Source organism: Malaclemys terrapin, chromosome 1 (assembly GCF_027887155.1).
Source record: "Malaclemys terrapin pileata isolate rMalTer1 chromosome 1, rMalTer1.hap1, whole genome shotgun sequence".
Classification (NCBI taxonomy): Eukaryota; Metazoa; Chordata; order Testudines; family Emydidae; genus Malaclemys; species Malaclemys terrapin.
In genome coordinates, this window is record NC_071505.1 from 317,690,620 (window position 1) to 317,713,618 (window position 22,999).

A 22,999-nucleotide genomic window follows, 5' to 3' on the forward strand; every position below is an offset into this window, starting at 1 on the left:
GCATACACACCATTGAAGTCAGTGGGGTTCTGTGCTGGTGAATTGGTCTGCCCAACTGAGCCTTTTAGGATTGGGATTTAACACAGGTAGTTCATAGAACTATATTAATATTTTTAGTCCAGTGCTAACTGCAAAAAAGAGCAGGGTAAAAGCAGAATCTTATGCTTTCATGCATACATCCTAGTGAAGTTTCCAGAAGTTTTCCAGAAGTGCCTAATATACACTGTCTTTCTCTAATATTTGAGATGGCAGAAATAAGATTTTAATTCTTCAGTTGGATTCTTGTGATTTTAGTGAGACACAGTGCATGTGACTATAGAATGGTTAAACCTACCAGATCCCCATGAGTCTAGTTGCAATTGACATCTCCCATATGTGCAGGCCATAATGGCCACTTTTAACCTAACATATCAGTCTTAGATCAAGATTGCACCAGTCAGTGCCAGGTATTCTCAGATGTTACCTGCTCTATTACAAGGAAATAAAGACAAAACCAGCAGTGGCTTAATAATTTGGTATTAGACAAGCCGGATGAAGTTAGCCAACATTTACTAAGATGACTTTCATAAGAACATAAATGAAATTTTGTAAATGTAAAGAGCCTGTTCTTTAAATAAATCTGTAGTTTGTAATAAGATTTAGGTCAAATTCTGTTAACAAAAAATAGTAAACAGTTTGCTATTGGTATCAAGAGATTTTAGTGTCAAGAAGGTAACATCTACTTTTATACTACTTTTTTTCCCTAGATAATCCCCAAATTATTTACAAACTATGCTTAAATATGATGTACTTCACAATCCTCCCCCTGAAAGCAACTGTCACTTGGGTTAGAACACAGCTGTTTGTTCTTAATGCAAAGCAAATGTTCAGAACAATTCAGGAAAAGTGAAAAGTATCAAAATGAAACCGCAAGAAAAAAATATAAGTAACTATATAGTATAATAACCCAGTTTCAGATTTGATCAGGACACCGAAGCTAACACTTATTCTTGCAAAATCTAGGGTGGAGTCTTTTTTTACAGCTTAATTGTCACGTCTCATCAAAAATACAGGGCCTCATTCTCCACTGCTTTGTCCTTGTCTAGTAGTTTACACCCATGTAAAGTGAGTAAAATTGATGTAAAATGCTAGGACATGTTGGATGTGCAGTTTATCAAGGTGTAAATGACAGGTTCAAGGGAATAGAGAATCAGGCCCATAGTATTTTTAACTATCACTTGGTGGGCTACAGTCAGCATTGAGTCAGGGGAAAGAACGACACCAACAGAATCACAAATAGTGTTTATTATAGCAATCTGACTTTCCTTGGCGGTCTTCTCTCCAAGCACTGTTTAAGTCTAATCCTGTTTTGCTTTGGGCATCTGATGGAATCATAACCCATGGTAAAACTCTCGCCATTATTTATATCTGTATTTCGTCAAATATATATATAGTGATGCTTCACTCAGATTTTTATTTGAAAATAGATATGTTCCTTTAATTTTTTCTTAAAGCTGTGCTATATTTTGCATATCTAACAATGACTAAGAAATGTCTTTAAATCCAATAAAATATCTGTAAACAAAACCTATGTATAATTTATGAGAATGAAACTATGTGAAAGAGCTGACTGAAATGATTTTTTTTGCTCATAACTATAATTCAAGAGGAAAGCAAAATTTAAGGCACAGATAAAAAAAGAGGTGGTAGTAGATGCAGTCATTAAAAATTGAATGTTGTTTGTTTTAAAATAGCCAGCCAATTTCTCTGCTATTGCAGCTACACTGAAGTTAATGCAGTTATACCAGAAAATGATTTGACCCACTGTTCCAGGCTAAATCATGTACAATGCTATGTGCTGCCTAAAGATCATAAAGCATTTTACACCTGTGCATTAAGTGGCTTTAACTTTTCCTCATCTATGGCAAGCCCGTTGCTGTCCTTAAAGCACAAACAACTAGTAAATTACACAATGCATCCTATCAGAGGAGTAGCAATTACCTTTAAAGACATCAGTGTTACACAAGGGCATGGAGAGGACAAATGTAAGACATGTAGCTTGGTTAAGAATTTACTTTTGTTCTGCCCTTCTGACACCAATGTTTCAGTAATAAAAATGGATGTGTGAGTTAAGATAATTTGTCAGTTTAACATATGCCTTGACTTTATTCCTAATTTCCCCACTTCTGTTATCCCATGAATTAGCAACATTTCTCTCAGTCATTTCTACTCAACTATTTTAAAATGTTTACATTTCATACATCTGTCACAGGTCAGAGCCACGGCACCTGTATCCCCCCCTCCATGGTACCCTTAAGAGCACCCCTTCTAGGCTCCCAGCTCCTCAGGCAAAGACCCACATTTCTCTTACTTATGACTGAGGCTTTTCTAGGCTGCACAGTTCCCTGCCTACACTGTGATATCCCCAGCAAGCCAGACCACCTAAAAGGCCAAAGGCCAACGTCTGCACTTTGCTTTCTCTCCAGAGGTTATGAACAGCATAATTGTCCAAAATTATAAGTTACCATACAGCTCTTTATAAGCAAGCACATTTATTGTTAAAGTGAAAGCATTACAGAAAAAATATAAAAACATAAAAGAATCTATATACATGTTCAAAATTCACAACTGAGTTTACCCTGTGTGTTACAAGTTCATAACTGTCCCAGGTTCAGAACCAGAAGAGCCATGAATAGTTCAGTCTTTCCTTTATAATAACTTGGGCCTTTGATCTTGGCCTCATATAACAGCTGATCAGCAGACAATGGCTCATGCCTCAGGGTATAACTTCAAAAGACTGGGTTTTTGCATAACAGGAAGTGGGGAATTTGCATTCACTTCTCCCTAGCTATTGTCCAGGAAAACCACTTAACATGTGTTCCAAAAGACTGTTTTTGTCTGGCACATTGTTCGATATAGTCCTTTAATACCACCACCACCCCTCTCGGTCTCACACCTGTCATAGCTCCCTCCTCCCCCTGAGAGGTTACATACAATCACAGCCCACAATAATACAACTGCAGATACTAACAATGATGGTACACAGAATTCTGATATATGTACATTGGTGACAAATAATTACAAAGGAACCGATCTGGCAGTACTTAATCAGCTATATCTCCCATGGAGTTCAATGGGGGCTTTGCCTAACTAAGGACTGCAGAATTATCCAATGATCAGGGAATAATGTGTCAGTTACTTTACAGTTTCCATTGCCTTGCCTCCAAAGAGTTGTTAGAATATGGTGTGATATTTATGTAGCTGTACAATTTACTAGGGTTATAATGGTACTGGAGAAAAAGGTTAATTGGCCCAATTCCTGCACTCAGAGAGTGATATCTGAGAGCAGAATTGAGCTCAATGGTTAGGCATGTTAAACTAAAAACATGGCTTCAAAAGATAAGGGACCGCATTCCTGCAATTCTTGCTCATGAGTAGTCCTTAGTCATGTGAGTAATCTCATTGAAGTCAATGAGACTACTCAAATAGGAATTACTTTTATGAGTAAGAGTATGCTTTATAAAACTGTTAATTGGAAAAATTACAAAAATTAATGTGAATACTTTTTTGTAATTATTTTCTTTTGACTTCTGTAGACTCTCAATACATTATGAAGAAAGCACATTCTTTTAGAAAGCCCAGAACTAAACTGGAGAATGTGATTGCTCTAAGGAGTAATAAACATTACCTGTATTTTCACAGAATTATACTATCATGTCTGAAAGAATATCAATTGCATGTAAATGTATATGGTCTTATTTGTATTTAACATTAAACAGTACAACCGAAACAAGTAATTTATAATATTGACATATTGTACGACAATAAATTAACATACATGATTAATATAATATACAGTCAGCTAACATATGTAATTTCTTTAATATCTATTAGTTATTTTATTGAACCATCTTAATATTTTAGGAATGATATTTAAATGTTATGACATGTTGCCAGCATAAAAGGGTTTATATTTTAGTGGTCATCATAAATGTCAATATTAAAATTTAATATTTATTTTATACTGAGCCATTATGTTTGCACAGACTTGGTGGTGTATTTTATTGTATTTATTTAATTATATATTATTTTCTGTATTATAAATAAATGTTAGTAATCCATTAACTACAAGTTAAAGGTTAGTTATATTTGCAAGTCAGGGTAGCTTTACTGGGTCAATTTTCCTTCATGTGACTCTATGAACTAAGCCTTAATTCCCATGAGAAGTACATATTACCACAGTATATCGATGGGAGAGACTGGCACAACAAGGAAGATATGTTGGCAAATTTTCAAAGGTGGCCTCTAATTCTGGGTGTCTTGAGTATTTAGGTACCCAAATTGAAATACTTTAAGACTTTTTTTCATTAAAATCAATGGAGTTGCACCAGGAATAGATTTGGTGCATATTTATATCTGAACTTTTTTTTCACTTTACAATTCTTTTTCAACATCTGATAAAGAGTATAAGTCAGTAACACTAATATGCCATAGTTTTATTTGCTCTTTGGGCCTCACTGCTGTGTGGAAAAAATATTAGTGATGATTAAGGCTGAGACTTTGTCACAGAGGTCACGGAAGCCCATGATTTTCTGGGACCTCCATGACTTCTGCAGCGGCCAGTGTGGCTGGCCCGGGGCCTGCCTGAGCAGCTCGGACGGCCCCCGGGCCAGTCACACTGACCGCTACTGGGGCAGTCTCTGGTCACTGCAACCCCCCAACAGCAGGAGGAGTTTGGGTATGGGAGGGGGCTCACGGCTGGGTGTTGGGGCACGGGAGGGGGTGAGAGCTCTGGGCAGTGCTTTCCTTGGGGAGAGGCTCCCTGGAAGTAGCGACATCCCTCAGCTCCTAGGTGGAGGCATGGCCAGGCAACTCTGCATGCTGCCTCTCCCTGCAGCCACCGCCCCCACAGCTCCCATTGGCCACCATTCCTGGCCAATGGGAGCTGCAGAGCCAGCAGTCGGGGTGGTGGCAGTGCGCAGAGCTGCCTGGCTATGCCTCCGCCTAGGAGCTGAGTGAAGGGGGATGTCGCCGCTTTCGGGGAGGCACGGAGCCAATTAGGGAGCCAGACAGCCCCGCCAACTGCCTCTGCTGGTACCAGCGGAGGTCCCGAGCTGTGCGCTGCCACCCACCCTCCCTCCCAGCACCAGCAGCCCCCCATCCCCAGCACCCTCAGGCAACCCTATCTCCCCGAGATTTGTCAGGGGTATATAGTACAAATCATGGATAGGTCACAGGCAATTAATTTTTGTTTACTGCCCATAACCTGTCCATGACTTTTACTAAAAATACCCATAACTAAAACATAGCCTTAGTGGTGATACTACATGTTTGCTGAAATATTCATGCATTTGTGAAATAAAAGCACTGAACATTTGAATCTTCCTTTGGTATGACTTTCTTCCAAGTGCATCTCAGAATATAGAGAACCTACAGCATAGTTAATTAAGTTAGCCATTTAGGGACAGAGCAATCCTTTTCTGTCATCAATTTGTTGCATGACCATATGACTTTACATGTCCTTGGCACCAAGCAGATGGGCTGCACTGCTGTACTATGTTACAATTTGCTTTGAAATGATGAGATAGTTACTGTCATCACTGATAATGCTATGGTACTATGTTCTCATTGTTAAAAACCTTGTTTTTCTTTTTTTACAAATATTTCTATGATCTTAAAAGTCTTTAAACCCATTTTCTGTCACATTTAAACTTATGGCTGGATAATGGGAATGACATGTTCTGCTTCTCTTGTCCTTCATATTCTGCTATTGTCACTTCTGCATTTAGGTACAAAAGTAATTTCCCTCCCTTGCCCCATGTTATATGTGCCAGTAACACTTAGTTCCAACAAGTTCTGTTATTACCAGGGATTCTAGAAATCCATTTGCCACAGAAAAACGTGGAATTTGTGTTTTTACAGAGAATCTTTAACTTTTACATTTCATGAAAAAATAAAAGCATATATTAACTATTGTGACTTTCCCCTGGTGTTATCTGGACTGATGATCTGCTAGGTCACTCCAATCCTGGACTCTGGGAGCCAGTCTAACCCTGCTCTGCTGTGAGAACCCTCACTCCCGGGCTGTTCATGCACCGCCTCTGGCATGTAAGCTGCTCCCAGCTACGTGAGTGGGCACTTTTGGCCAGCCACTGCTTGGATTGTGCAACCGAATGACACTAGCCAATGTCTCCAGTCCCAGACACAACCCTAGGAACCTCCGTCTTGCAATGTCCAGTTATGCCCACTGGATACTGCAAGCTTATATGAGTTGTTCAATTTAACAAAGAAATTGATATGTACCAGGTTTGTTATCCTAAGGGGAGTCTCAGACACATTCCAAATCAAACACACTGCTTCAGGTAGAATAAACAAACAAATTTATTAACTACAAAAATAGATTTTAAGTGATTATAAGTCAAAGAACAAGAAGTCAGATTTGGTCAACTGAAATAAAATCAAAACACATTCTAAGCTGATCTTAACACTTTCATGCTTCTCACACAGGCTGGCTGGTTGCCCTTCAGCCAGACTCTCCCCTTTGATCTGTGCTTCAGTTGCTTGATGGTGATGTCTGTAGATGGAGGTGGAAGAGAGAGGAAGAGCATGGCAAACGTCTCTCCCTTTTACCATGTTCTTTCTTCCCTCTTGGCTTTACCCCTCCTTCAGAGTCAGGTGAGCATTACCTCGCCATAATCCCAAACTGACCAAAGGAAGCAGGGTGACTCCCTCGAGAGTCTAACAGATTCTTTTGTTGCTGCCTAGGCAAGTGTCCTTTGTTCCTGTGAGGCTGGGCTGGGTTGTCCCATACATGCCCTGATGAGGTGTGAACTGCCCCTCTGCTCTTGGAGAGTTTTTGCCTGAGCTTGTTTTAAGCCATGGGGACACATTTTCAGCCTCATAACTATATACATGAAATTACAACTTATAACATTACTATAACAAGCATGCTCAATTCATCATGAGCCTTCCGAAGATACCCGACATGACAAACTTTGCATTGGATACCACACAGTCATATTATAAGGACGAACATAGGGGTGCAGGGTATTCTCCCGAGGTACAGGGAATACAAGGGGGGGTAACACCTCCCCCCTTAATTTACTGCAAGAGGGTAAGTCATTGACTATCTTGAAGGCAGCTTGTGTTATAGTTCTCTTGGTATCCAGCCACTAAGGCCATGAGGCAGTGTGCCTCAGTTTCCCCATTCACACACAGGAAACCAGGTTTTTTATGCTTTCTCTGCTGTGATAAGCTTTAAACTTGTTTCCGGGAATTAATTGAAAAGTAGCATTATCATAAGGTTTAACATCCATGTCAAAATTCTTATCCCCAAAACTTAACATTAATACCAAATTTTTTATCTCAGATGTGCATTTATAAGTATCTTTATGATACCACACCCTCTGTTCAGATATTATAGTCTGAGGCTAGTTTGTTCATTATCCATGGTGTCCTTTCACTCTCTTCCATGTAATCAGTCACTGGCTTTTCTTTCCTTCCAGTGTTCCCCTCTGTGTGGGTTCTTAATTTAATCATATTTCTGGAATTTTGGTGCCTCAGGCAAGATAGGTGTTCAGGGGAATTCTGCACATTAGCTGGCCCTTTGGCGAGCGGTCTCCCACCCCAGGACTGTACATATGCAGAAAATCCAGCTTCCCTTTTGGGTTTACCCTGTGTTTCCCTCTCCCAGCACTGAGTCCTTCCCTGTCCCCTAGAGGGCTGTGATCTGTGCTCTGTGGGCTAGGTGTGTTTACCCTTTGATCAGATCCACCTTTTCCCAGCAGCTTTCCCATAACTGTTCTCTGTGTCCCACCAGCGTGGGGGAAAACACCCTCTTCTCTCTCAGTTGGGTCATTTGTATTCTGGCAATCTACCACCTGGCAATTTCCTGGTCCCAACTCCTCTGTTATCACAGGTATTGGAGCTGCATCTTGATTTAAATAGACACGGTTACTTTCCAAAAACTTATCAGAAATAGCATCCTGAAAAATTGGGACCTGGATTGGTGTACCCTCTGCCACCGCTTTCTCTGTCCCTGAGAAGTCAGCTGTGTGACTGCTCCCCTCCAGGAGGTCAGTTACACAGTTCCTTCTCAAAACCTGGGTCACAGGCTGAGTGCCTGGGTGCACAGATGCTGACACAGCCATCCTCCTTGTGTCCTGGGCATCCTGCTCCAAGTGACTAGTGAGGAGACATTCCTGTACCCCTACTATTCCTTCCCCAGTTTCCTCATCTGGGCCCCCTCGTAAGACACATATCTCTGTGCTCCCTAGGAAGGGTTCTATCCCTTGTTCATCTGCAAAACTCTGTCAGCTAACAACTGAGACAGTTTCATTAATCACTGACAACACCGCTCCTGCCCCTGCGCCTGAGTGCATGTTGCCTGCTGCTGGAAAGGAGCTAGTCTCAGCCCCTCCCATACTTGGAAGCACACTGCTTCCCTGTGTTACAGAGTCATAAGAATCCTCACCCACCTCAGTGGTTTCTGAGATTCCCTGCCCCTTCTCTGGGACACAGTTCTCTATGCTCCCTAGAGCCAGGTTTGTCTCTGGTTCAGCTTCAACCTGCTGGCAGCTAACAACCTGGACAGTTCTCTCCCTGGCAGGCATTACACCCGCCCCCCCAATCCCTTCCTGATGTGTTGTTGCCTCCAGCTGTAGTGTAGGAGTTGGTCTCAACCAACCTCCCACCTGGAAGCATGTGGCTTCCCCCGCTGCAGAAGAATCAAGGAGACTCTCTCTCATTCTCTCAGCCATTCCTGAGACCTCACCCTTTCCCTTGGGGTCCCAGCATAAAACTCCCTCTTGCTGCAGGCAAATACTTTAATCTGAGTTACATGGAAAAAGTCATTACTAAGGAGCAGGTCAGCTAGACTATCAGGGTCAGAAGGGACCTCAGGAGGTCATCTAGTCCAACCCCCTGCTCAAAGCAGGGCCAATCCCCAGACAGATTTTTGCCCCACATCACTAAGTGGCCCCCTGAAGAATTGAACTCACAACGCTGGGTTTAGCAGGCCAATGCTCAAACCACTGAGGTATCCCTCTCTCCCTAAAGACAGATTTTTAAGATCTTGGTGAGTAATTTGTCACCTGGAGGTGTTCTATTAGCCCAACAGTCAAAACACTTTGCAAACCTTCCCAGATCACATGGATTTTAGCTAGTGGTATGAGGAATCTGTTTTCGCCCACACCCACAATCTCTGCCATTTGGCCAGGTAACATACTGGCTATACTCTGCTTAACATATTGGACCACACTCCGCTTAATACAGAGAGATCTGGGTTCCTGTATTCTTCTGCCCCAAGTACTCCCTGCTATTCATTTGGACAGCCTTAACATGCTCCATATCTGGTTCTGCAGAGGCTAACCTCACAAAACCAATATGATAGATTTCAATTGCTTGGGGGGTTTCTGTGTTGAGGACAGCAGACCTAACATGAGCTATTGGTTGCCTGCTTCCTCCTAGCAGAGAGCATTTATTCCTCAGGTGATCAGTGGAATTACACTGATAACACCTTTTGGGCTCTTCTGCTTTTACAGGAGATTAGGGATGAGGGTTAGAGCAGTGGTTCCCAAACTGGGGTTCGCGAACCCCTGGGGGTTCGCAGAACATTACAGGGGGTTTGCCAGAAAAATTTCACTAATGGCAGACAGAGGATCCCGGGTATTGGAGACAGCAGGTGGGACGCGGTTGCAGGGCAGACACCCTGAGCCCTAGGCAGAGCGGGGCCGGGCAGTTGGGGCCGGCAGCCTGAGCCCTGCCCCTGTCAGCTGGGGAGCTGGCAGCCCAAACCCCAGCGCTCCACGCGGGGCTGGCAGCCCAAGCCCCAGGGAGAGTGGTGCCGGGCAGTTGCCGCCAGCAGCCTGAGCCCTGCCCAGGTGAGGGGGGAGCCAGCAGCTCAAACCACAGCGCTCCGCATGGGGCTGGCAGCCTGAGCCCCAGGGAGAGCGGGGCCAGGGCAGTAGGGGCTGGCAGCCCAAGCCCTGCCCGCATCAGCGGGGGAGCCGGCAGCCCGAACCCCAGGAGTTTGCCACGTCTCATCTAAAGCCAGAACCACAGCCCTCCTTGTTACCACCAGCCACAACCTCACCCGAAACTGGAGGTGGGTGAAAAATACCAAGCATTTTTCACAGAAAGTTTTGAATTTTTTTCACATTTTTCAAAATTCCCCAACAAAAATTTACAAAAAACTGAAACGGAAAAATGGTCCATTTTCAAAAACTGTTTTCATGAAACATTTTCTGATTTTTGAAAACCAAATTGAATTTATTTTTATTCGAAACCATTTTTTTTAAACAAAAGCCAAAAAAAAAAAATTTTACAGAAACATTTTTGGTTTCTGGTTTTTCTATGTTCATTAAAAAAAGTTTCAATTAAAAATATTTTTCAGAGGTTCATAGATTCCGGGGCCCGGCAGTTGGGGCATCCATCACACTGAGGAAATTTAAACTTAAATCCCTGAAAATATTCATTTTTAGGAGGGGGTTCACAAGATTTCACAATTTAGTGAAAGGGGTTCGCGGGCTGTTAAAGTTTGGGAACGACTGGGTTAGAGGAATGTTTTTGGGTAAGAGAATGTTTAGGCTCCCAACCCCCTTCTCTCTTCCCAGGGGCAAAATGGGCTCCTCCCTTCCCACCAGTTTTAAACCCCTCTTTCTGTGGCCTGCCCTCAATAGACGCCTGATTCTGTTCAAAGGCATCAGCTAAAAAAACCATCTCATCCAGAGACTTTACATCTTTGTCCCATAGACATTGCTTTACATCAGCCTTACAAATGCTTAGGAAATGCTCTTGACCAACAAGATCAAGCAGTCCTTCAAAACTTGCCACCTCTTTACCCCTCACCCATTTTCCCAACAAATCTTTCATTTTGTTTACATATTCCTCATTACTCATACCAATATCCCTCTTAACATTCCTAAGAGGGATATATATGTTTCAGGGGTAATCTGAAAACTTCGCAAAACAGTATCTTTAAATTTATAATAGTCTAAAGTATCTTCTATAGACATTCCATTGAATACATTTCGAGTTTTACCAGTTAATTTCGCAATCAGGATAGGAACTCTCTTATCATCAGGGATTTCATGTATTACACACAGCCTTTCAAAGGTAGTCAGATATTCAGCAATATCCTCCTGCTCACTGTATGCAGGACATAAGTGTTCCCACTTGTGGATTTTTGGAGTGATGGGAGTCGTTGGGGTCGGGGGCTTCTGGTTCTGCTTCTCTAGCAGGTCCAGTTGGTGTTTTCTCTCTCTCTCTCTCTTTTTCTTCTCTCTCTCTCTCTCTCTTTCTTCCATAGCCCTTTGGTGTGCAGCCTCCTCTTCTTTGAGCCTCATCTCTGCCTGCCACATTTGAAACTCACAGTCCTTTTCCTTCTCTGTTGCTTCCAGTCTGGCCAGCTATAGTTTTTTAGCTGCCTCACTGGTAGTCATTTTTCTGCTTTCTTGTACTTATTTCCCTCACCCAAAATAAACAAACAGAAAATAACAAAACTGTAACCTCCTCTTGACTGTTCTTAGCCATTGCACTTAAGACTCACTTAAAATCACAAATATCAGTGCTTAAAGTGTGAACTCCACTTGGAGTAACAAGCTGCACATACACCCTGCTTGCTGTGCCACTGTGACATTCCCCTGGTTTATCTAGACCCTGATCTGCTAGGTCACTCCAATCCTGGACTCTAGGAGCCAGCCTTACCCTGCTCTGCTGTGAGAACCCCCATTCCCGGGATGTTCACGCACAGCCTCTGGCATGTAAGCTGCTCCCAGCTACGTGAGTGGGCACTTTTGGCCAGCCGCTGCTTGGATTGTGCAACTGAATGACATTAGCCAATATCTCCAGTCCCAGACACAACCCTAGGAACCTCTGTCTTGCACTGTCCAGTTATGCCCACTGGACGCTGCAAGCTTATATGAGTTGTTCAATTTAACAAAGAAATTGATATGTACTAGGCTTGTTATCCTAAGAGGAGTCTCAAACACGCTTCAAACCAAACACACTGCTTCAGGTGGAATAAACAAACAAATTTATTAACTACAAAGATAGATTTTAAGTGATTATAAGTCAAAGAACAAGAAGTCAGATTTGGTCAAATGAAATAAAAGCAAAACGCATTCTAAGCTGATCTTAACACTTTCAGTGCCCTTACAAACTTAGATGCTTCTCACCACAGGCTGGCTGGTTGCCCTTCAGCCAGGCTCTCCTTTGATCAACGTGTCAGTCGCTTGGTGGTGATGTCTGCAGATGGAGGTGGAAGAGAGAGGAAGAGCATGATAAACATCTCTCCCTTTTACCATGTTCTTTCTTCCCCTCTTGGCTTTACCCCTCCTTCAGAGTCAGGTGAGCATTACCTCATCGTAATCCCAAACTGACCAAAGGGAGTAGGGTGACTCCTTCAAGAGTCTAACAGATTCTTTTGTTGCTGCCTAGGCAAGTGTCCTTTGTTCCTGTGAGGCTGGGCTGGGCTTGTCCCATACATGCAATAAAACAGTAATTAGATGACAGTTCTGTTTCACTAGAACTTCCCAGGGTTTTCATAACTCCCCAGCTATTTGTCATAGGCATGTGAATAAGATGTGGGATAAAATGCTCAATAAGGATAACATCATATGTAGATTATACATAATTTAATTGGCGTCTAAATTTTAGAGTAACAGTGTCACTTATTTAGTGCGTGCAATCTCCCCCTCTTGTGGTTGATATTTGAATGTGCTTTAAATTTACATAGCTAAACATACTCCAATAAACTGCTTCCAGTGTACAGAGGTTACTCAACAGCGGGTTCATGTTTTAATGCATTTCAAATTTCACTTCAGCCTCCAGATGTGAGTAATTAAAGTCATGAAAAGATGCAGAAAGCTTTAAAAATCACCCCTAAAGACCATGTCACTGAGTTTGGCAAGAACAAATTTCACAGTGATGATAATTTGCTGTTCTGTACGGTAAGCAGCAAGGCTGCAGATTACTTTTGAAGGCAGACAATTGTGGAACACACGGAAAGCTGGCACCAGCTTCTTCCACAAATAGATAATATAAACAATTCTACAATGGTGGCACAGCAGCTGCTCAAATTCAGTTTCTGAGGAAAGGAGCCCTTTTAAATTATGTGCATAGATACTATATGCAAATATGTGCTATTTATTTATCATCTTTTCTATGGTGCTCATCACCTTAGTATCTAAGCGCCTTACAATTAAATCAGTGTATCTTCAATGCCCCATTCAATTAATCAAATTGACAGATGGACTGAAGCAGAATGTAATTACTGTTACCCACATCCTCCCTTTCTCTACCTTTCTGTTATTTTCACTTGTGTCCAGTCTTAAATAGTTTGGAAGGTCTTTGGGATGGGGAGCTTGGCACCCTATGTGTCTATACAGCATCTAGCAGAATGGGGTTTCAAGGCATTATAAATATACAGATAACACCTGGGAGTTAAAACTTGGTTCATGTTATATATGTCCATTGGTGAGAAATGATGCAGTATTATTAGGTGCATGCATTTATTAATGCCATAACATCACACATGTGAAATAGTGTGACCCTCTCTTGGTAGCCCGACTTTTGCCATGCTATCTTTTTTAAATGTATTTTTCTAATATTGAATTTAGTGGGCAAATGGTGCAAAAGTTTTACAGAAATAATTCACCAACTTTATAAAGAAGTACATTATGATTCTTTATACCCTTTCTGTGTTTGCTTTCTGCAAATATTCTAGCAGGCAAGTTTACTCTCCAGATTGTTCACTGAAACTACACATTTTTAGCTAACACCACAGAACATTAACTAAGAGCAATGTTTAATTAATTTTAAGTATTCACACCAGAAACCAGATGAATCCAATCAGAAAACCTACATGTCCAATCAAAGCAGCTTCAGTTTCAAATGCTAAACATTGCATGTGTTTAAAGGACTATTTAAAAATTATCTACCATCCAAAAAGTATTTGCAGAACTCAGTGAGAAAATCATTTTGATAATAAATACATTTGTGCAAATCATGCTCTGTTTGTGGACCATTTTGAAGAGGAAAATAAGGCAAGTTTAATCAAATAAATGATTTGTTACAACCCTGTGCAACAGAATCAGCACCCAGTGTTGTGTTACCAAGGCAACAGAATATAATGCAAAGGGCAAATGCCATATATATATGATGTGGCTGTGGGGACAAAAGGAAAGCAGCAGCATTGTAGGATTGTTAACCTTAATCTCCACAAAAACATTCTTGCTCACCGAAATTCTCTCAAAGGGATGACACTTTGGGGTCAGGTAAGCAGCATTTTAAAATCAGAGTAATCTATTTTACATTACATCTTCATCTTGTTAAATATAAGTATAAATAAAACATTTACTATTTAAACATTTCACATGCAAAAAATCCTGCATTAATACAACTTTAAGGTTGCATAATTCAAATAAATGCAAAATGTAAAGTTTCTAGAGAAACATTAAGTTAGCCATATAATGTATGTGGGCCTTAATTCTATAGCAGATGGATTGTGGTGCCTATGATTTCAGTGTGACACCATATGGAAATAAGGGCCCATCTGCATAGATCCAATTACAGGATCTCCTATATTTGTTATTGTATTTATTGTTCAGTTGTACCTAGAGGCTCAGATCACAATTCGGCCCTTCTCATGCTAAGCAATGTACAAACATAAGAAAAGACAGTCACCACCTTAGAAAGCTTATCTATATTAAGACAAGGCATGAGTGAAAATAACAAAAAAAAGGAGGGAATGGGGGAAGATGAAGGTAACTGTAACAGGAACACATGGCTATACAAACCAGCTATGTGCACAATCTGATTACTTGAAATTATTTCATGAGGTTTTAAATTATAAGGCAGGGGTCGGCAACGTTCGGCACGCGGCTCGCCAGGGTAAGCACCCTAGCGGGCCGGGCCAGTTTATTTACCTGCTGACGCGGCAGGTTCGGCCGATCGCGGCCCCCACTGGACACGGTTCGCCGTCCCGGGCCAACGGGGGCGGCGGGAAGTGGCGCGGGCCGAGGGATGTGCTGGCCGCGGCTTCCCGCCGCCCCCATTGGCCCTGGACGGCGAACCGTGGCCAGTGGGGACCGCGATCGGCCGAACCTGCCACGTTAGCAGGTAAATAAATTGGCCCAGCCCGCCAGGGTGCTTACCCTGGCGAGCCGTGTGCCGAACGTTGCTGACCCTTGTTATAGGGTATATAACATATAATAAATAGCAGTTCCTAATGTCCATTATTACAAATATATGTAAATGTATGTAAAGATAGTATTTTCGATTTCTGCTTCTCTGGTTAAAAATGTAATTTGTTTTTTATTTTGTTCCATGTACACATGTGTGAAATGATTGAGCTAACTTTTCTATGTGAACCTTACTTTTTTCATGTCCTGACTTAATGCATTCCACTAAAATAATGGACTTCTTGTAAGTCTGTCTACATAGGGAAATGTTGCAAAATTTCCCCACCATTACTAAAATGTCAATTGCATCAGCATAGGTGGGCTATTATTCAGTTGTTTAACAAGTATAGACTCATGGGGTTAGAAGGGACTGCAAGGGTCTAGTCTAACCCTCTGCAAAGATGCAGGATTTGTTGTGTCAGGCATGTATGGCTCTACAAACTGATCTCTCCAGAGTGGCCTCATTTACTCCTTGGTAGACTACGCTACAGGAATGCAGATCTTTAACTCTTTCAGGGTCATTAAAGATCAGCCCGTGTTTTGTGAAGGTTTTGGCTAACCCCCTATGCTGTCTGAGTGGTTAGCTCCTGGTTAAGACTGATGAGGTTCTCCAATGGGATTACCAATAATGGGGGAGGGATGCTGCAGGGTAGGTTTGCAGACAGAAAACATGGCCTGATGAGGCCGCTACCCAAGGTACTCAGAGCTTGCAGCGGGATCCTGCTCTGCTTGTGACTCCTGGGTGCTGAAGGAGTGGGCCAAGCCAGCAGGCGGTGCTCTATGCCAGACCCTCCCCCCCAGTTTCCAGCAGCAACCTGGCCTTATGGTTCAAAGAGCAAATCTGCTTCTGCTGGGAAGGGTGGAGCCCATCATGGGTGGCACATTGCATGGGTGCCTCCCCAAACAGCCCCGGGTGGCCCCACCCACGTTCCTCCACGAAGCCCCCTCCTGCTTGCCCTTCCCCCTTGGCCCCAGCCCAGGCAGGCTGCTCCTCTTTAGGGAAGCGTGCTGGGCCTAGGACAGCCAGGACTTGGGGTGGCTGGGGCCACCCAACACTGGGTGTCCCAGGGCACTGGGGCTATGCCACCCCGGTGCTTGAATTTGCTACCTGTAGCAGTTACTCATATGTAAGGGATTGTAAAAAACTGCTATCTGATGTAGCAAATTCCTACAGATTGCAGTTTCTCACATTGTATGGTGCAAGACACTGCGATCTGTAGAAAGAAGAACAGGAGTACTTGTGGCACCTTAGAGACTAACAAATTTATTAGAGCATAAGCTTTTGTGGACTACAGCCCACTTCTTCGAATTTGCTACATGTATTTGCTACCTCTCGCCTGTCTTCTGGCACAGAGGTAGTGAATTGTTACCAGTAGCAGTTACTGATACCTAAGGTTGTTCTTATTTGCTGACTTGTCCTAATTTGCTAAAACTTGACAGAAGTGTGGGATGAAAGCATAAAGTCTTCAGCTTTCAAACGACCCTGCATGGAGTACATATGTATCAATTACCTCTTAATACAGGACTGTAAAAATAGAGTGAGGTCATTAAACATAATTTATTTTTCAGCTTCATTTACTGTGCTAACAATATAGCATCCTGACATTGATACTTCTGTCCAAGTGACCTGTGTGTTGGATTCATTTTAGTGGGATGCAGGACATGTGGAGGATAATTTAAACTCTTAATTTCCTTAGGGTTTGCCTTCAATATATTTCTATGCTGGAGCGATCTCTGTCCATTACAGTTCATCAACTCATCAGGCAGGCACAGGCAGCAATAAACTTGTCCTGTTGCCTTGACTGAGAAAGGTTTCTGATCAAAAGGAACGTAGATTCCAGCAAGCTCCTGGGGTAATATTTCATTGGAGATGAAAGGGCTTGTTCAGAAAGAGATTTTGAACTCTGTAGGGTAAAGATGAGCCAGATGGGTTTGTCTCCATGCAGGTATATTTTAGTCTTTGGGGGCTGGATAGAAAGGAGAGAGAAGTATTTTGGATTTCCTATTTCCCTTACTGAGGATCATTTGTGCTCACCTGAAATTTTTCCTGGCAGAAGCAGTTCCTGTCTATTTATTACTGCGTCAAAAAATGGCTGCAATCACACAGAGGCATTAGTGGTGGTGGAGGTGAAAGAAGGCCAAGAAGTCCTTTGCCTTCCCAAAACACTCCCATGCATGTGGAAGCCATAATGTTGCTACTGCCTAAATACTTACAAATAGGTAGCGGAAAACGGGTAGGAGCAGAAGGCACTGCCAGCTATACTGAGCACCCCAGAAAAGCCATGCATTGTGTGGACTGTATCCTGCTACACCTATTCTGTACTGGTGAGGGCAACCCTCACTTCCCAGTGCTCCTGTTGGCCCCAGGGTTTCCCTGGCTTCCACTAGCACAAACACGCCTCCTACCACCATTGCTTGAAGATGTACCGCCTTCTCCTCTGGAGGGGGGGGGGGAGGAGGAGGATGGCTGAGGACCGATGAGGGGTGAGACCATTAGATTTAACACATGTTTTTAAATCATCACACAAATTAAAGTTGGCTACACAAGCCTACAGTGAAGCACTGTATCTACATCCTTCTTGGTTTCTTGTTGCAATTTTGCACAACTCTGTTAATGAACTTCTCGAATGCAGTGCATTCATTTTTGGTGACTTCTCATGTGTCCGGTACTTCCAGTCCTTCATGATATGCTCATGATCAGGCAGAAGGTGACTTCTTTCAGAACACAAAATTCTATTCAATGAGGAAAAAGAACGCTCAACTGTAGCGGTTGTGACTGGGAGTAGAAAGAGATGAATTCCTACTTCTTTCATCCCAGGAAACATAACGCAAAAATTGGGTTGAACCACTAGTAATGATAAAGAAGTTGAAATCAAATCTTCATTTGTTCATCGTAAGATATTCCACTCTGTGTTCAAATTCTCTATTCTGTCCTGATCACATAGCAGCCCCATTACAGGTAGTGCCTCACTCCACTCAACTGTCGGTGTTTTATAAGACAGGCATCTGTAAAAGCTACGTAGAGGTTAATAGACTCCAGAAGTTGGTGGTGTAGAGATGTAAGAATCAAGTCTGTGTACTCAGGGCCGGTGCAAGGAAGTTTCGCGCCCTAGGCGAAACATCCACCTTGCACCCCTCCCCAGCCCTGCGGCAGCTCCCCGCCCCTCCCCCCACCCTGAGGCACCCCTGCCCGCGGCAGCTCCCCCTCCCTCTGCCCTGAGGTGCCCTCCCCCGGCAGCTCCCCCCCCCGGGGAGCTGTGCGGCAGCTCCCCACCCCAGCTCACCTCTGCTCCGCCTCTTCCCCAAGCACGCCGCCCCTGCTCTAAGTCTCCTCCCCTCCCAGGCTTGCGGCGCCAAACAGCTGATTGGCGCCGCAAGCCTGGGAGACAGGAGAAGTGGAGCAGCGATGGCGTGCTCGGGGAGGGGGCGTAGCAGAGGTGAGCTGGGGTGGAGAGCCCTGCAGCAGCTCTCCCCCCCGCACCCTGAGGCACCCCCGCGGCAGCTCCCCACCCCAGCTCACCTCTGCTCCGCCTTCTCCCCGAGCACGCCGCCCCTGCTCTAATTCTCCTCCCCTCCCAGGCTTGCGGCGCCAAACAGTTGATTGGCGTTGCAAGCCTGGGAGGCGGGAGAAGTGGAGCGGTGACCATGCACTCGGGGAGGGGGCGCAGAAATGCTATAAAAAAATTGGGGGCACTGCTTTTTGGTGCCCCCAAATCGTGGCGCCCTAGGCCACCGCCTAGTTTGCCTTAATGGTAGCACCGGCCCTGTGTGTACTTCACTTTTTCAGCTGGCTTAACAAACACTTCTTGTCCTCTTCATTTAAGGAGTTAATATAAGTGCCCTAATTAGTCAACTTCTGAACTGAAGTCTTTGCTTCTTCCAGTACGTTTTCAATGGATATCTCTCTGATTGATCCAAGTGTAGCTTCCATTGCTGGCCAGAGATCTACTATGGTTGTAGCAGATGCCTGGATGGCATTGTTTAATGACCCAAGTGGTTTCAACAATAGACTTACAAGAGAGAATGGCGATTGTCTAATCTGAACTTAGTTGCAAAAGTAGTCCACCAGCCTCACTACTTAGATCCGCCCCATCTTGGTAGATATTTTCCAAACCCAATAATAATGGTTGAAGTAATTTTAAGACAACAGCCAAGGATCACTCATAAGAAAGCCAGTGGGTTTTCCCAGGTTGGATTAATTTGAACTTTAGTCCCAGTGTATCTTCTATATTTTCCAAGATGCTTAGTCCTTTTGGACTCCTGCTGAAAAAAAGAGTATAATAAAGACATTAAATTTATAGCCTTTGAAGATTATGCAGCTTGTACTAGTGCTAGCTGGAGTAGATGGCCTCTGCAGTGTGTATTGGAGAAATCAGAATTACACTGTTCTCTGAGTAGAGCTTGTACTCCACTATGTCTTCCAGAGAAGTTTGCAGCTCCATCAAATGCACAAGCAGCCATCTCTTTGGGGTTCAATTTAGAAGCATTTAACTTTTCTAAGATGTGGGTTGTCAGAGATGCAGCTAATGTGTCTTCTATAACCTGAACATCTAGAAATTCATCTACTGGCCTACCACTGATATCAAGGTAACGTACGCAGTGACTTAATACGTGACACCAATTTGCGTCAGTGTGTTCATCAGCCATGTAAGCACATTTTCTGAATGCGGTGAGAGAGTTCTTCCCTTTTTCAACTGCTGAGACTTTCACTGTTGCACTGCAGCTTCTAACCAGTCAGTTGAGTTTCTTGCAGAAAGATAGTGAGCATTTGCTGTTCTTGGTTGGACTGGGAACCAGTGTCCAACATCAGGATTAACCAATGACAATGAACTTTACATTGACCTCCAGTTTGTAGTGTGTGGTATCTCTTGCTTAAAGAGAAAGTCTGATGTGACAACCATGTTTGTTCGCATAAACTGTGTTGTGTCTCCAACATTCTTAACAGCCTCATTAAGTACTTCTAAAATTGGTTTTTACAATGACTGACTTATAAGCCTTTCTGCATGTTGATACAGTCCAGAGGATTGGTGTTTTTCAGCCTTTTCACATAGTTTGTCAGCATTGGCTTTGCTGATCAGTCTGGCAAACCAAGCTCCTCCACTTTTACTATATAAACCTATGGTATGCTCACATCTTGAATACTGCATGCAGTTCTGGTCACCCCATCTCAAAAAAGATGTATTGGAATTGGAAAAGGTACAAAGAAAGGCAACTAAAATTATTAGGCATATGGAACAGCTTTCATATTAAGAGAGATTAAAAAGACTGGGACTTTTTGGCTTGGAAAAGAGTCGTCTAAGGGGGGATATGATAGAGGTCTATAAAATCTTGACTGGTGTGCAGAAAGTGAATAAGCTCCCTTACATAACACGAGAACTAGGGGTCACTCAATTAAATTAATAGGCAGCAGGTTTAAAACAAACAAAAGGAAGTACTTCTTCACACAACACACAGTCAACCCGTGGAATTTTTTTGCCAGGGAATGTTCTGAAAACCAAAACTAGAACAGGATTCAAAAAAGAACTAAATACGTTCATGGAGGATGTGTCCGTCAATGGCTATTAGCCAGGATGGGCAGGGATAAAACACCATGCTCTGAGAGCCTCTGTTTGCCAGAAGCTGGGAGTGGACGACACGGGATGGATCACTCAATAATTGTCCTGTTCTGTTAATTCCCTTTGAAGCACCTGGCATTGGCCACTGTCGGAAGATGGAATACTGGGCTAGATGGACCATTGGTCTGACCCAATATGGCCATTCTTATGTAAAATTAACTATAATATAATAAAAATGTTTAGTGCAGAAACTCCCAACACCAGCTAAACTTGATCACTTAGGCAACACAGCTCTGACTGCTGGATACCTAGGCAGAGTAGGTGCATTCATGTAAATATAGTCTAGTCCTGAAGCCTTCCCCCCACCCCCTGGGTCATCACTAGCTGTCAGAGGAGAGCTCATTCAGACCTTGTTTACAATCATAATTTTAAATTATAAGGTTGGCCAACATTGCTGAAAGGAATGAATCATAGAATCATAGAATATCAGGGTTTGACGGGACCTCAGGAGGTCATCTAGTCCAACCCCCTGCTCAAAGTAGGACCAATCCCCAACTAAATCATCTCAGCTAGGGCTTTGTCAAGCCTGACCTTAAAAACCTCTAAGGAAGGAGATTCCACCACCTCCCTAGGTAATCCATTCCAGCGGTTCATCACCCTCCTAGTGAAAAAGTTTTTCCTAATATCCAACCTAAACCTCCTCCACTGCAACTTGAGACCATTACTCCTTGCTCTGTCATCTGGTACCACTGAGAACAGTCTAATCCATCCTCTTTGGAACCCCCTTTCAGGTAATTGAAAGCAGCTATCAAATTCCCCCTCAGTCTTCTTTTCTGCAGACTAAATAATCCCAGTTCCCTCAGCGTCTCCTCATAAATCATGTGCTCCAGCCCCCTAATCATTTGTGTTGCCTCCGCTGGACTCTTTCCAATTTTTCCTTCTTGTAGTGTGAAGCCCAAAACTGGACACAGTATTCCAGATGAGGCCTCACCAATACCGAATAGAGGGGAATGATCACATACCTTGATCTGTTGGCAATGCTCCTACTTATACAGCCCAAAATGCCGTTAGCCTTCTTGGCAACAAGGACACACTGTTGACTCATATCCAGCTTTCATCCACTGTAACCTCTAGGTCCTTTTTTGCAGAATGCGCCAACATCATCAGAAAAAACAACAGCTGTTTGAGCAAGCTAGTCTTTGAACATACTTTTCAAACCTATTATATTTTTTAAGGTACAAGTATTTTATCATACACTGTATATGCTTTTAAAGTGCGCATTAATGTTTCAATTCAAATTTCTAACCAATCACTAAATTAGCAACACTGCATGTAATTAGTTGAACGCTGTGGGAATGTTGGGGAAATTCAGGGAGGGGGAGGGAAGTGGGGGGAGGTGTAGAGAAGTCCTTGTTTCACTGAATTAAGTCTCCTGCAGCATCTCAGGGCTTGGCTACACTTGCTAGTTAGAGTGCATTAAAGCAGCCCAGTGTGCTCTAACTCACGACATGTCCACACTGGCAAGGCACATAGAGTGCTCTGACTCCGTGGCTAGAGCGCTCCTGGTAATCCATCTCAGCAAGTGGAATAACGTTTGATGCGCCCCTGCTGGAGCACCGCGGCGCCAGTGTGGACACCCTGGTCTGTTAATGCACTTTGATCGGCCTCCAGAAGTGTCCCACAATGCCTGTTCTAGCCACTCTAGTCATCACTTTGAACTCTACTGCCCTGCCCTCAGATGACCAACCCTCAGACCTGCCCTTTAAATTCTCTGGGAATTTTGAAAATCCCCTTCCTGTTTGCTCAGCCAGGCATGGAGTGCTCTCAGCGAATCCTTGAAGGTGACCATGCCTTCACGCGCCAGGCAATCCCCAGCATGGAGCAATGGCAAGGTGCTGGACCTCATCAGTGTTTGGGGGGAGGAAGCTGTCCAGTCCCAGCTGCACTCCAGCCATAGGAATTACAATACCTTTGGGCAGATATCAAGGGACATGATGGAAAGGGGCCATGACCGGGACGCACTACAATGTAGGGTTAAAGTGAAGGGGCTGCGGAATGCCTACCGCAAAGCCAATGAGGCAAACTGCTGCTTTGGTGCTGCCCCCATGACCTGCCGTTTCTACAAAGAGCTGCACATGATACATGAGGATGACCCCACTTCCACTCCGAGTACCGCCATGGACACTTCAGAGCCCAGTTCAACAAGGCAGGCGGAGGAGCAGGAAAGCGGGAGCAAGGGTGCTGAGGAGGAGGAAGACACCCCGGAATTTCTAGATGCATGCA

At 43.5% G+C, this 22,999-nt stretch overlaps 1 protein-coding gene across 1 annotated transcript in view; it reads left to right on the forward strand.

The window, feature by feature from the left end:
• MSANTD4 (Myb/SANT DNA binding domain containing 4 with coiled-coils) overlaps positions 1-22,999 on the forward strand; it is a 59,425-nt gene that overhangs the window by 10,256 nt on the left and 26,170 nt on the right. The window lies entirely within an intron of this gene.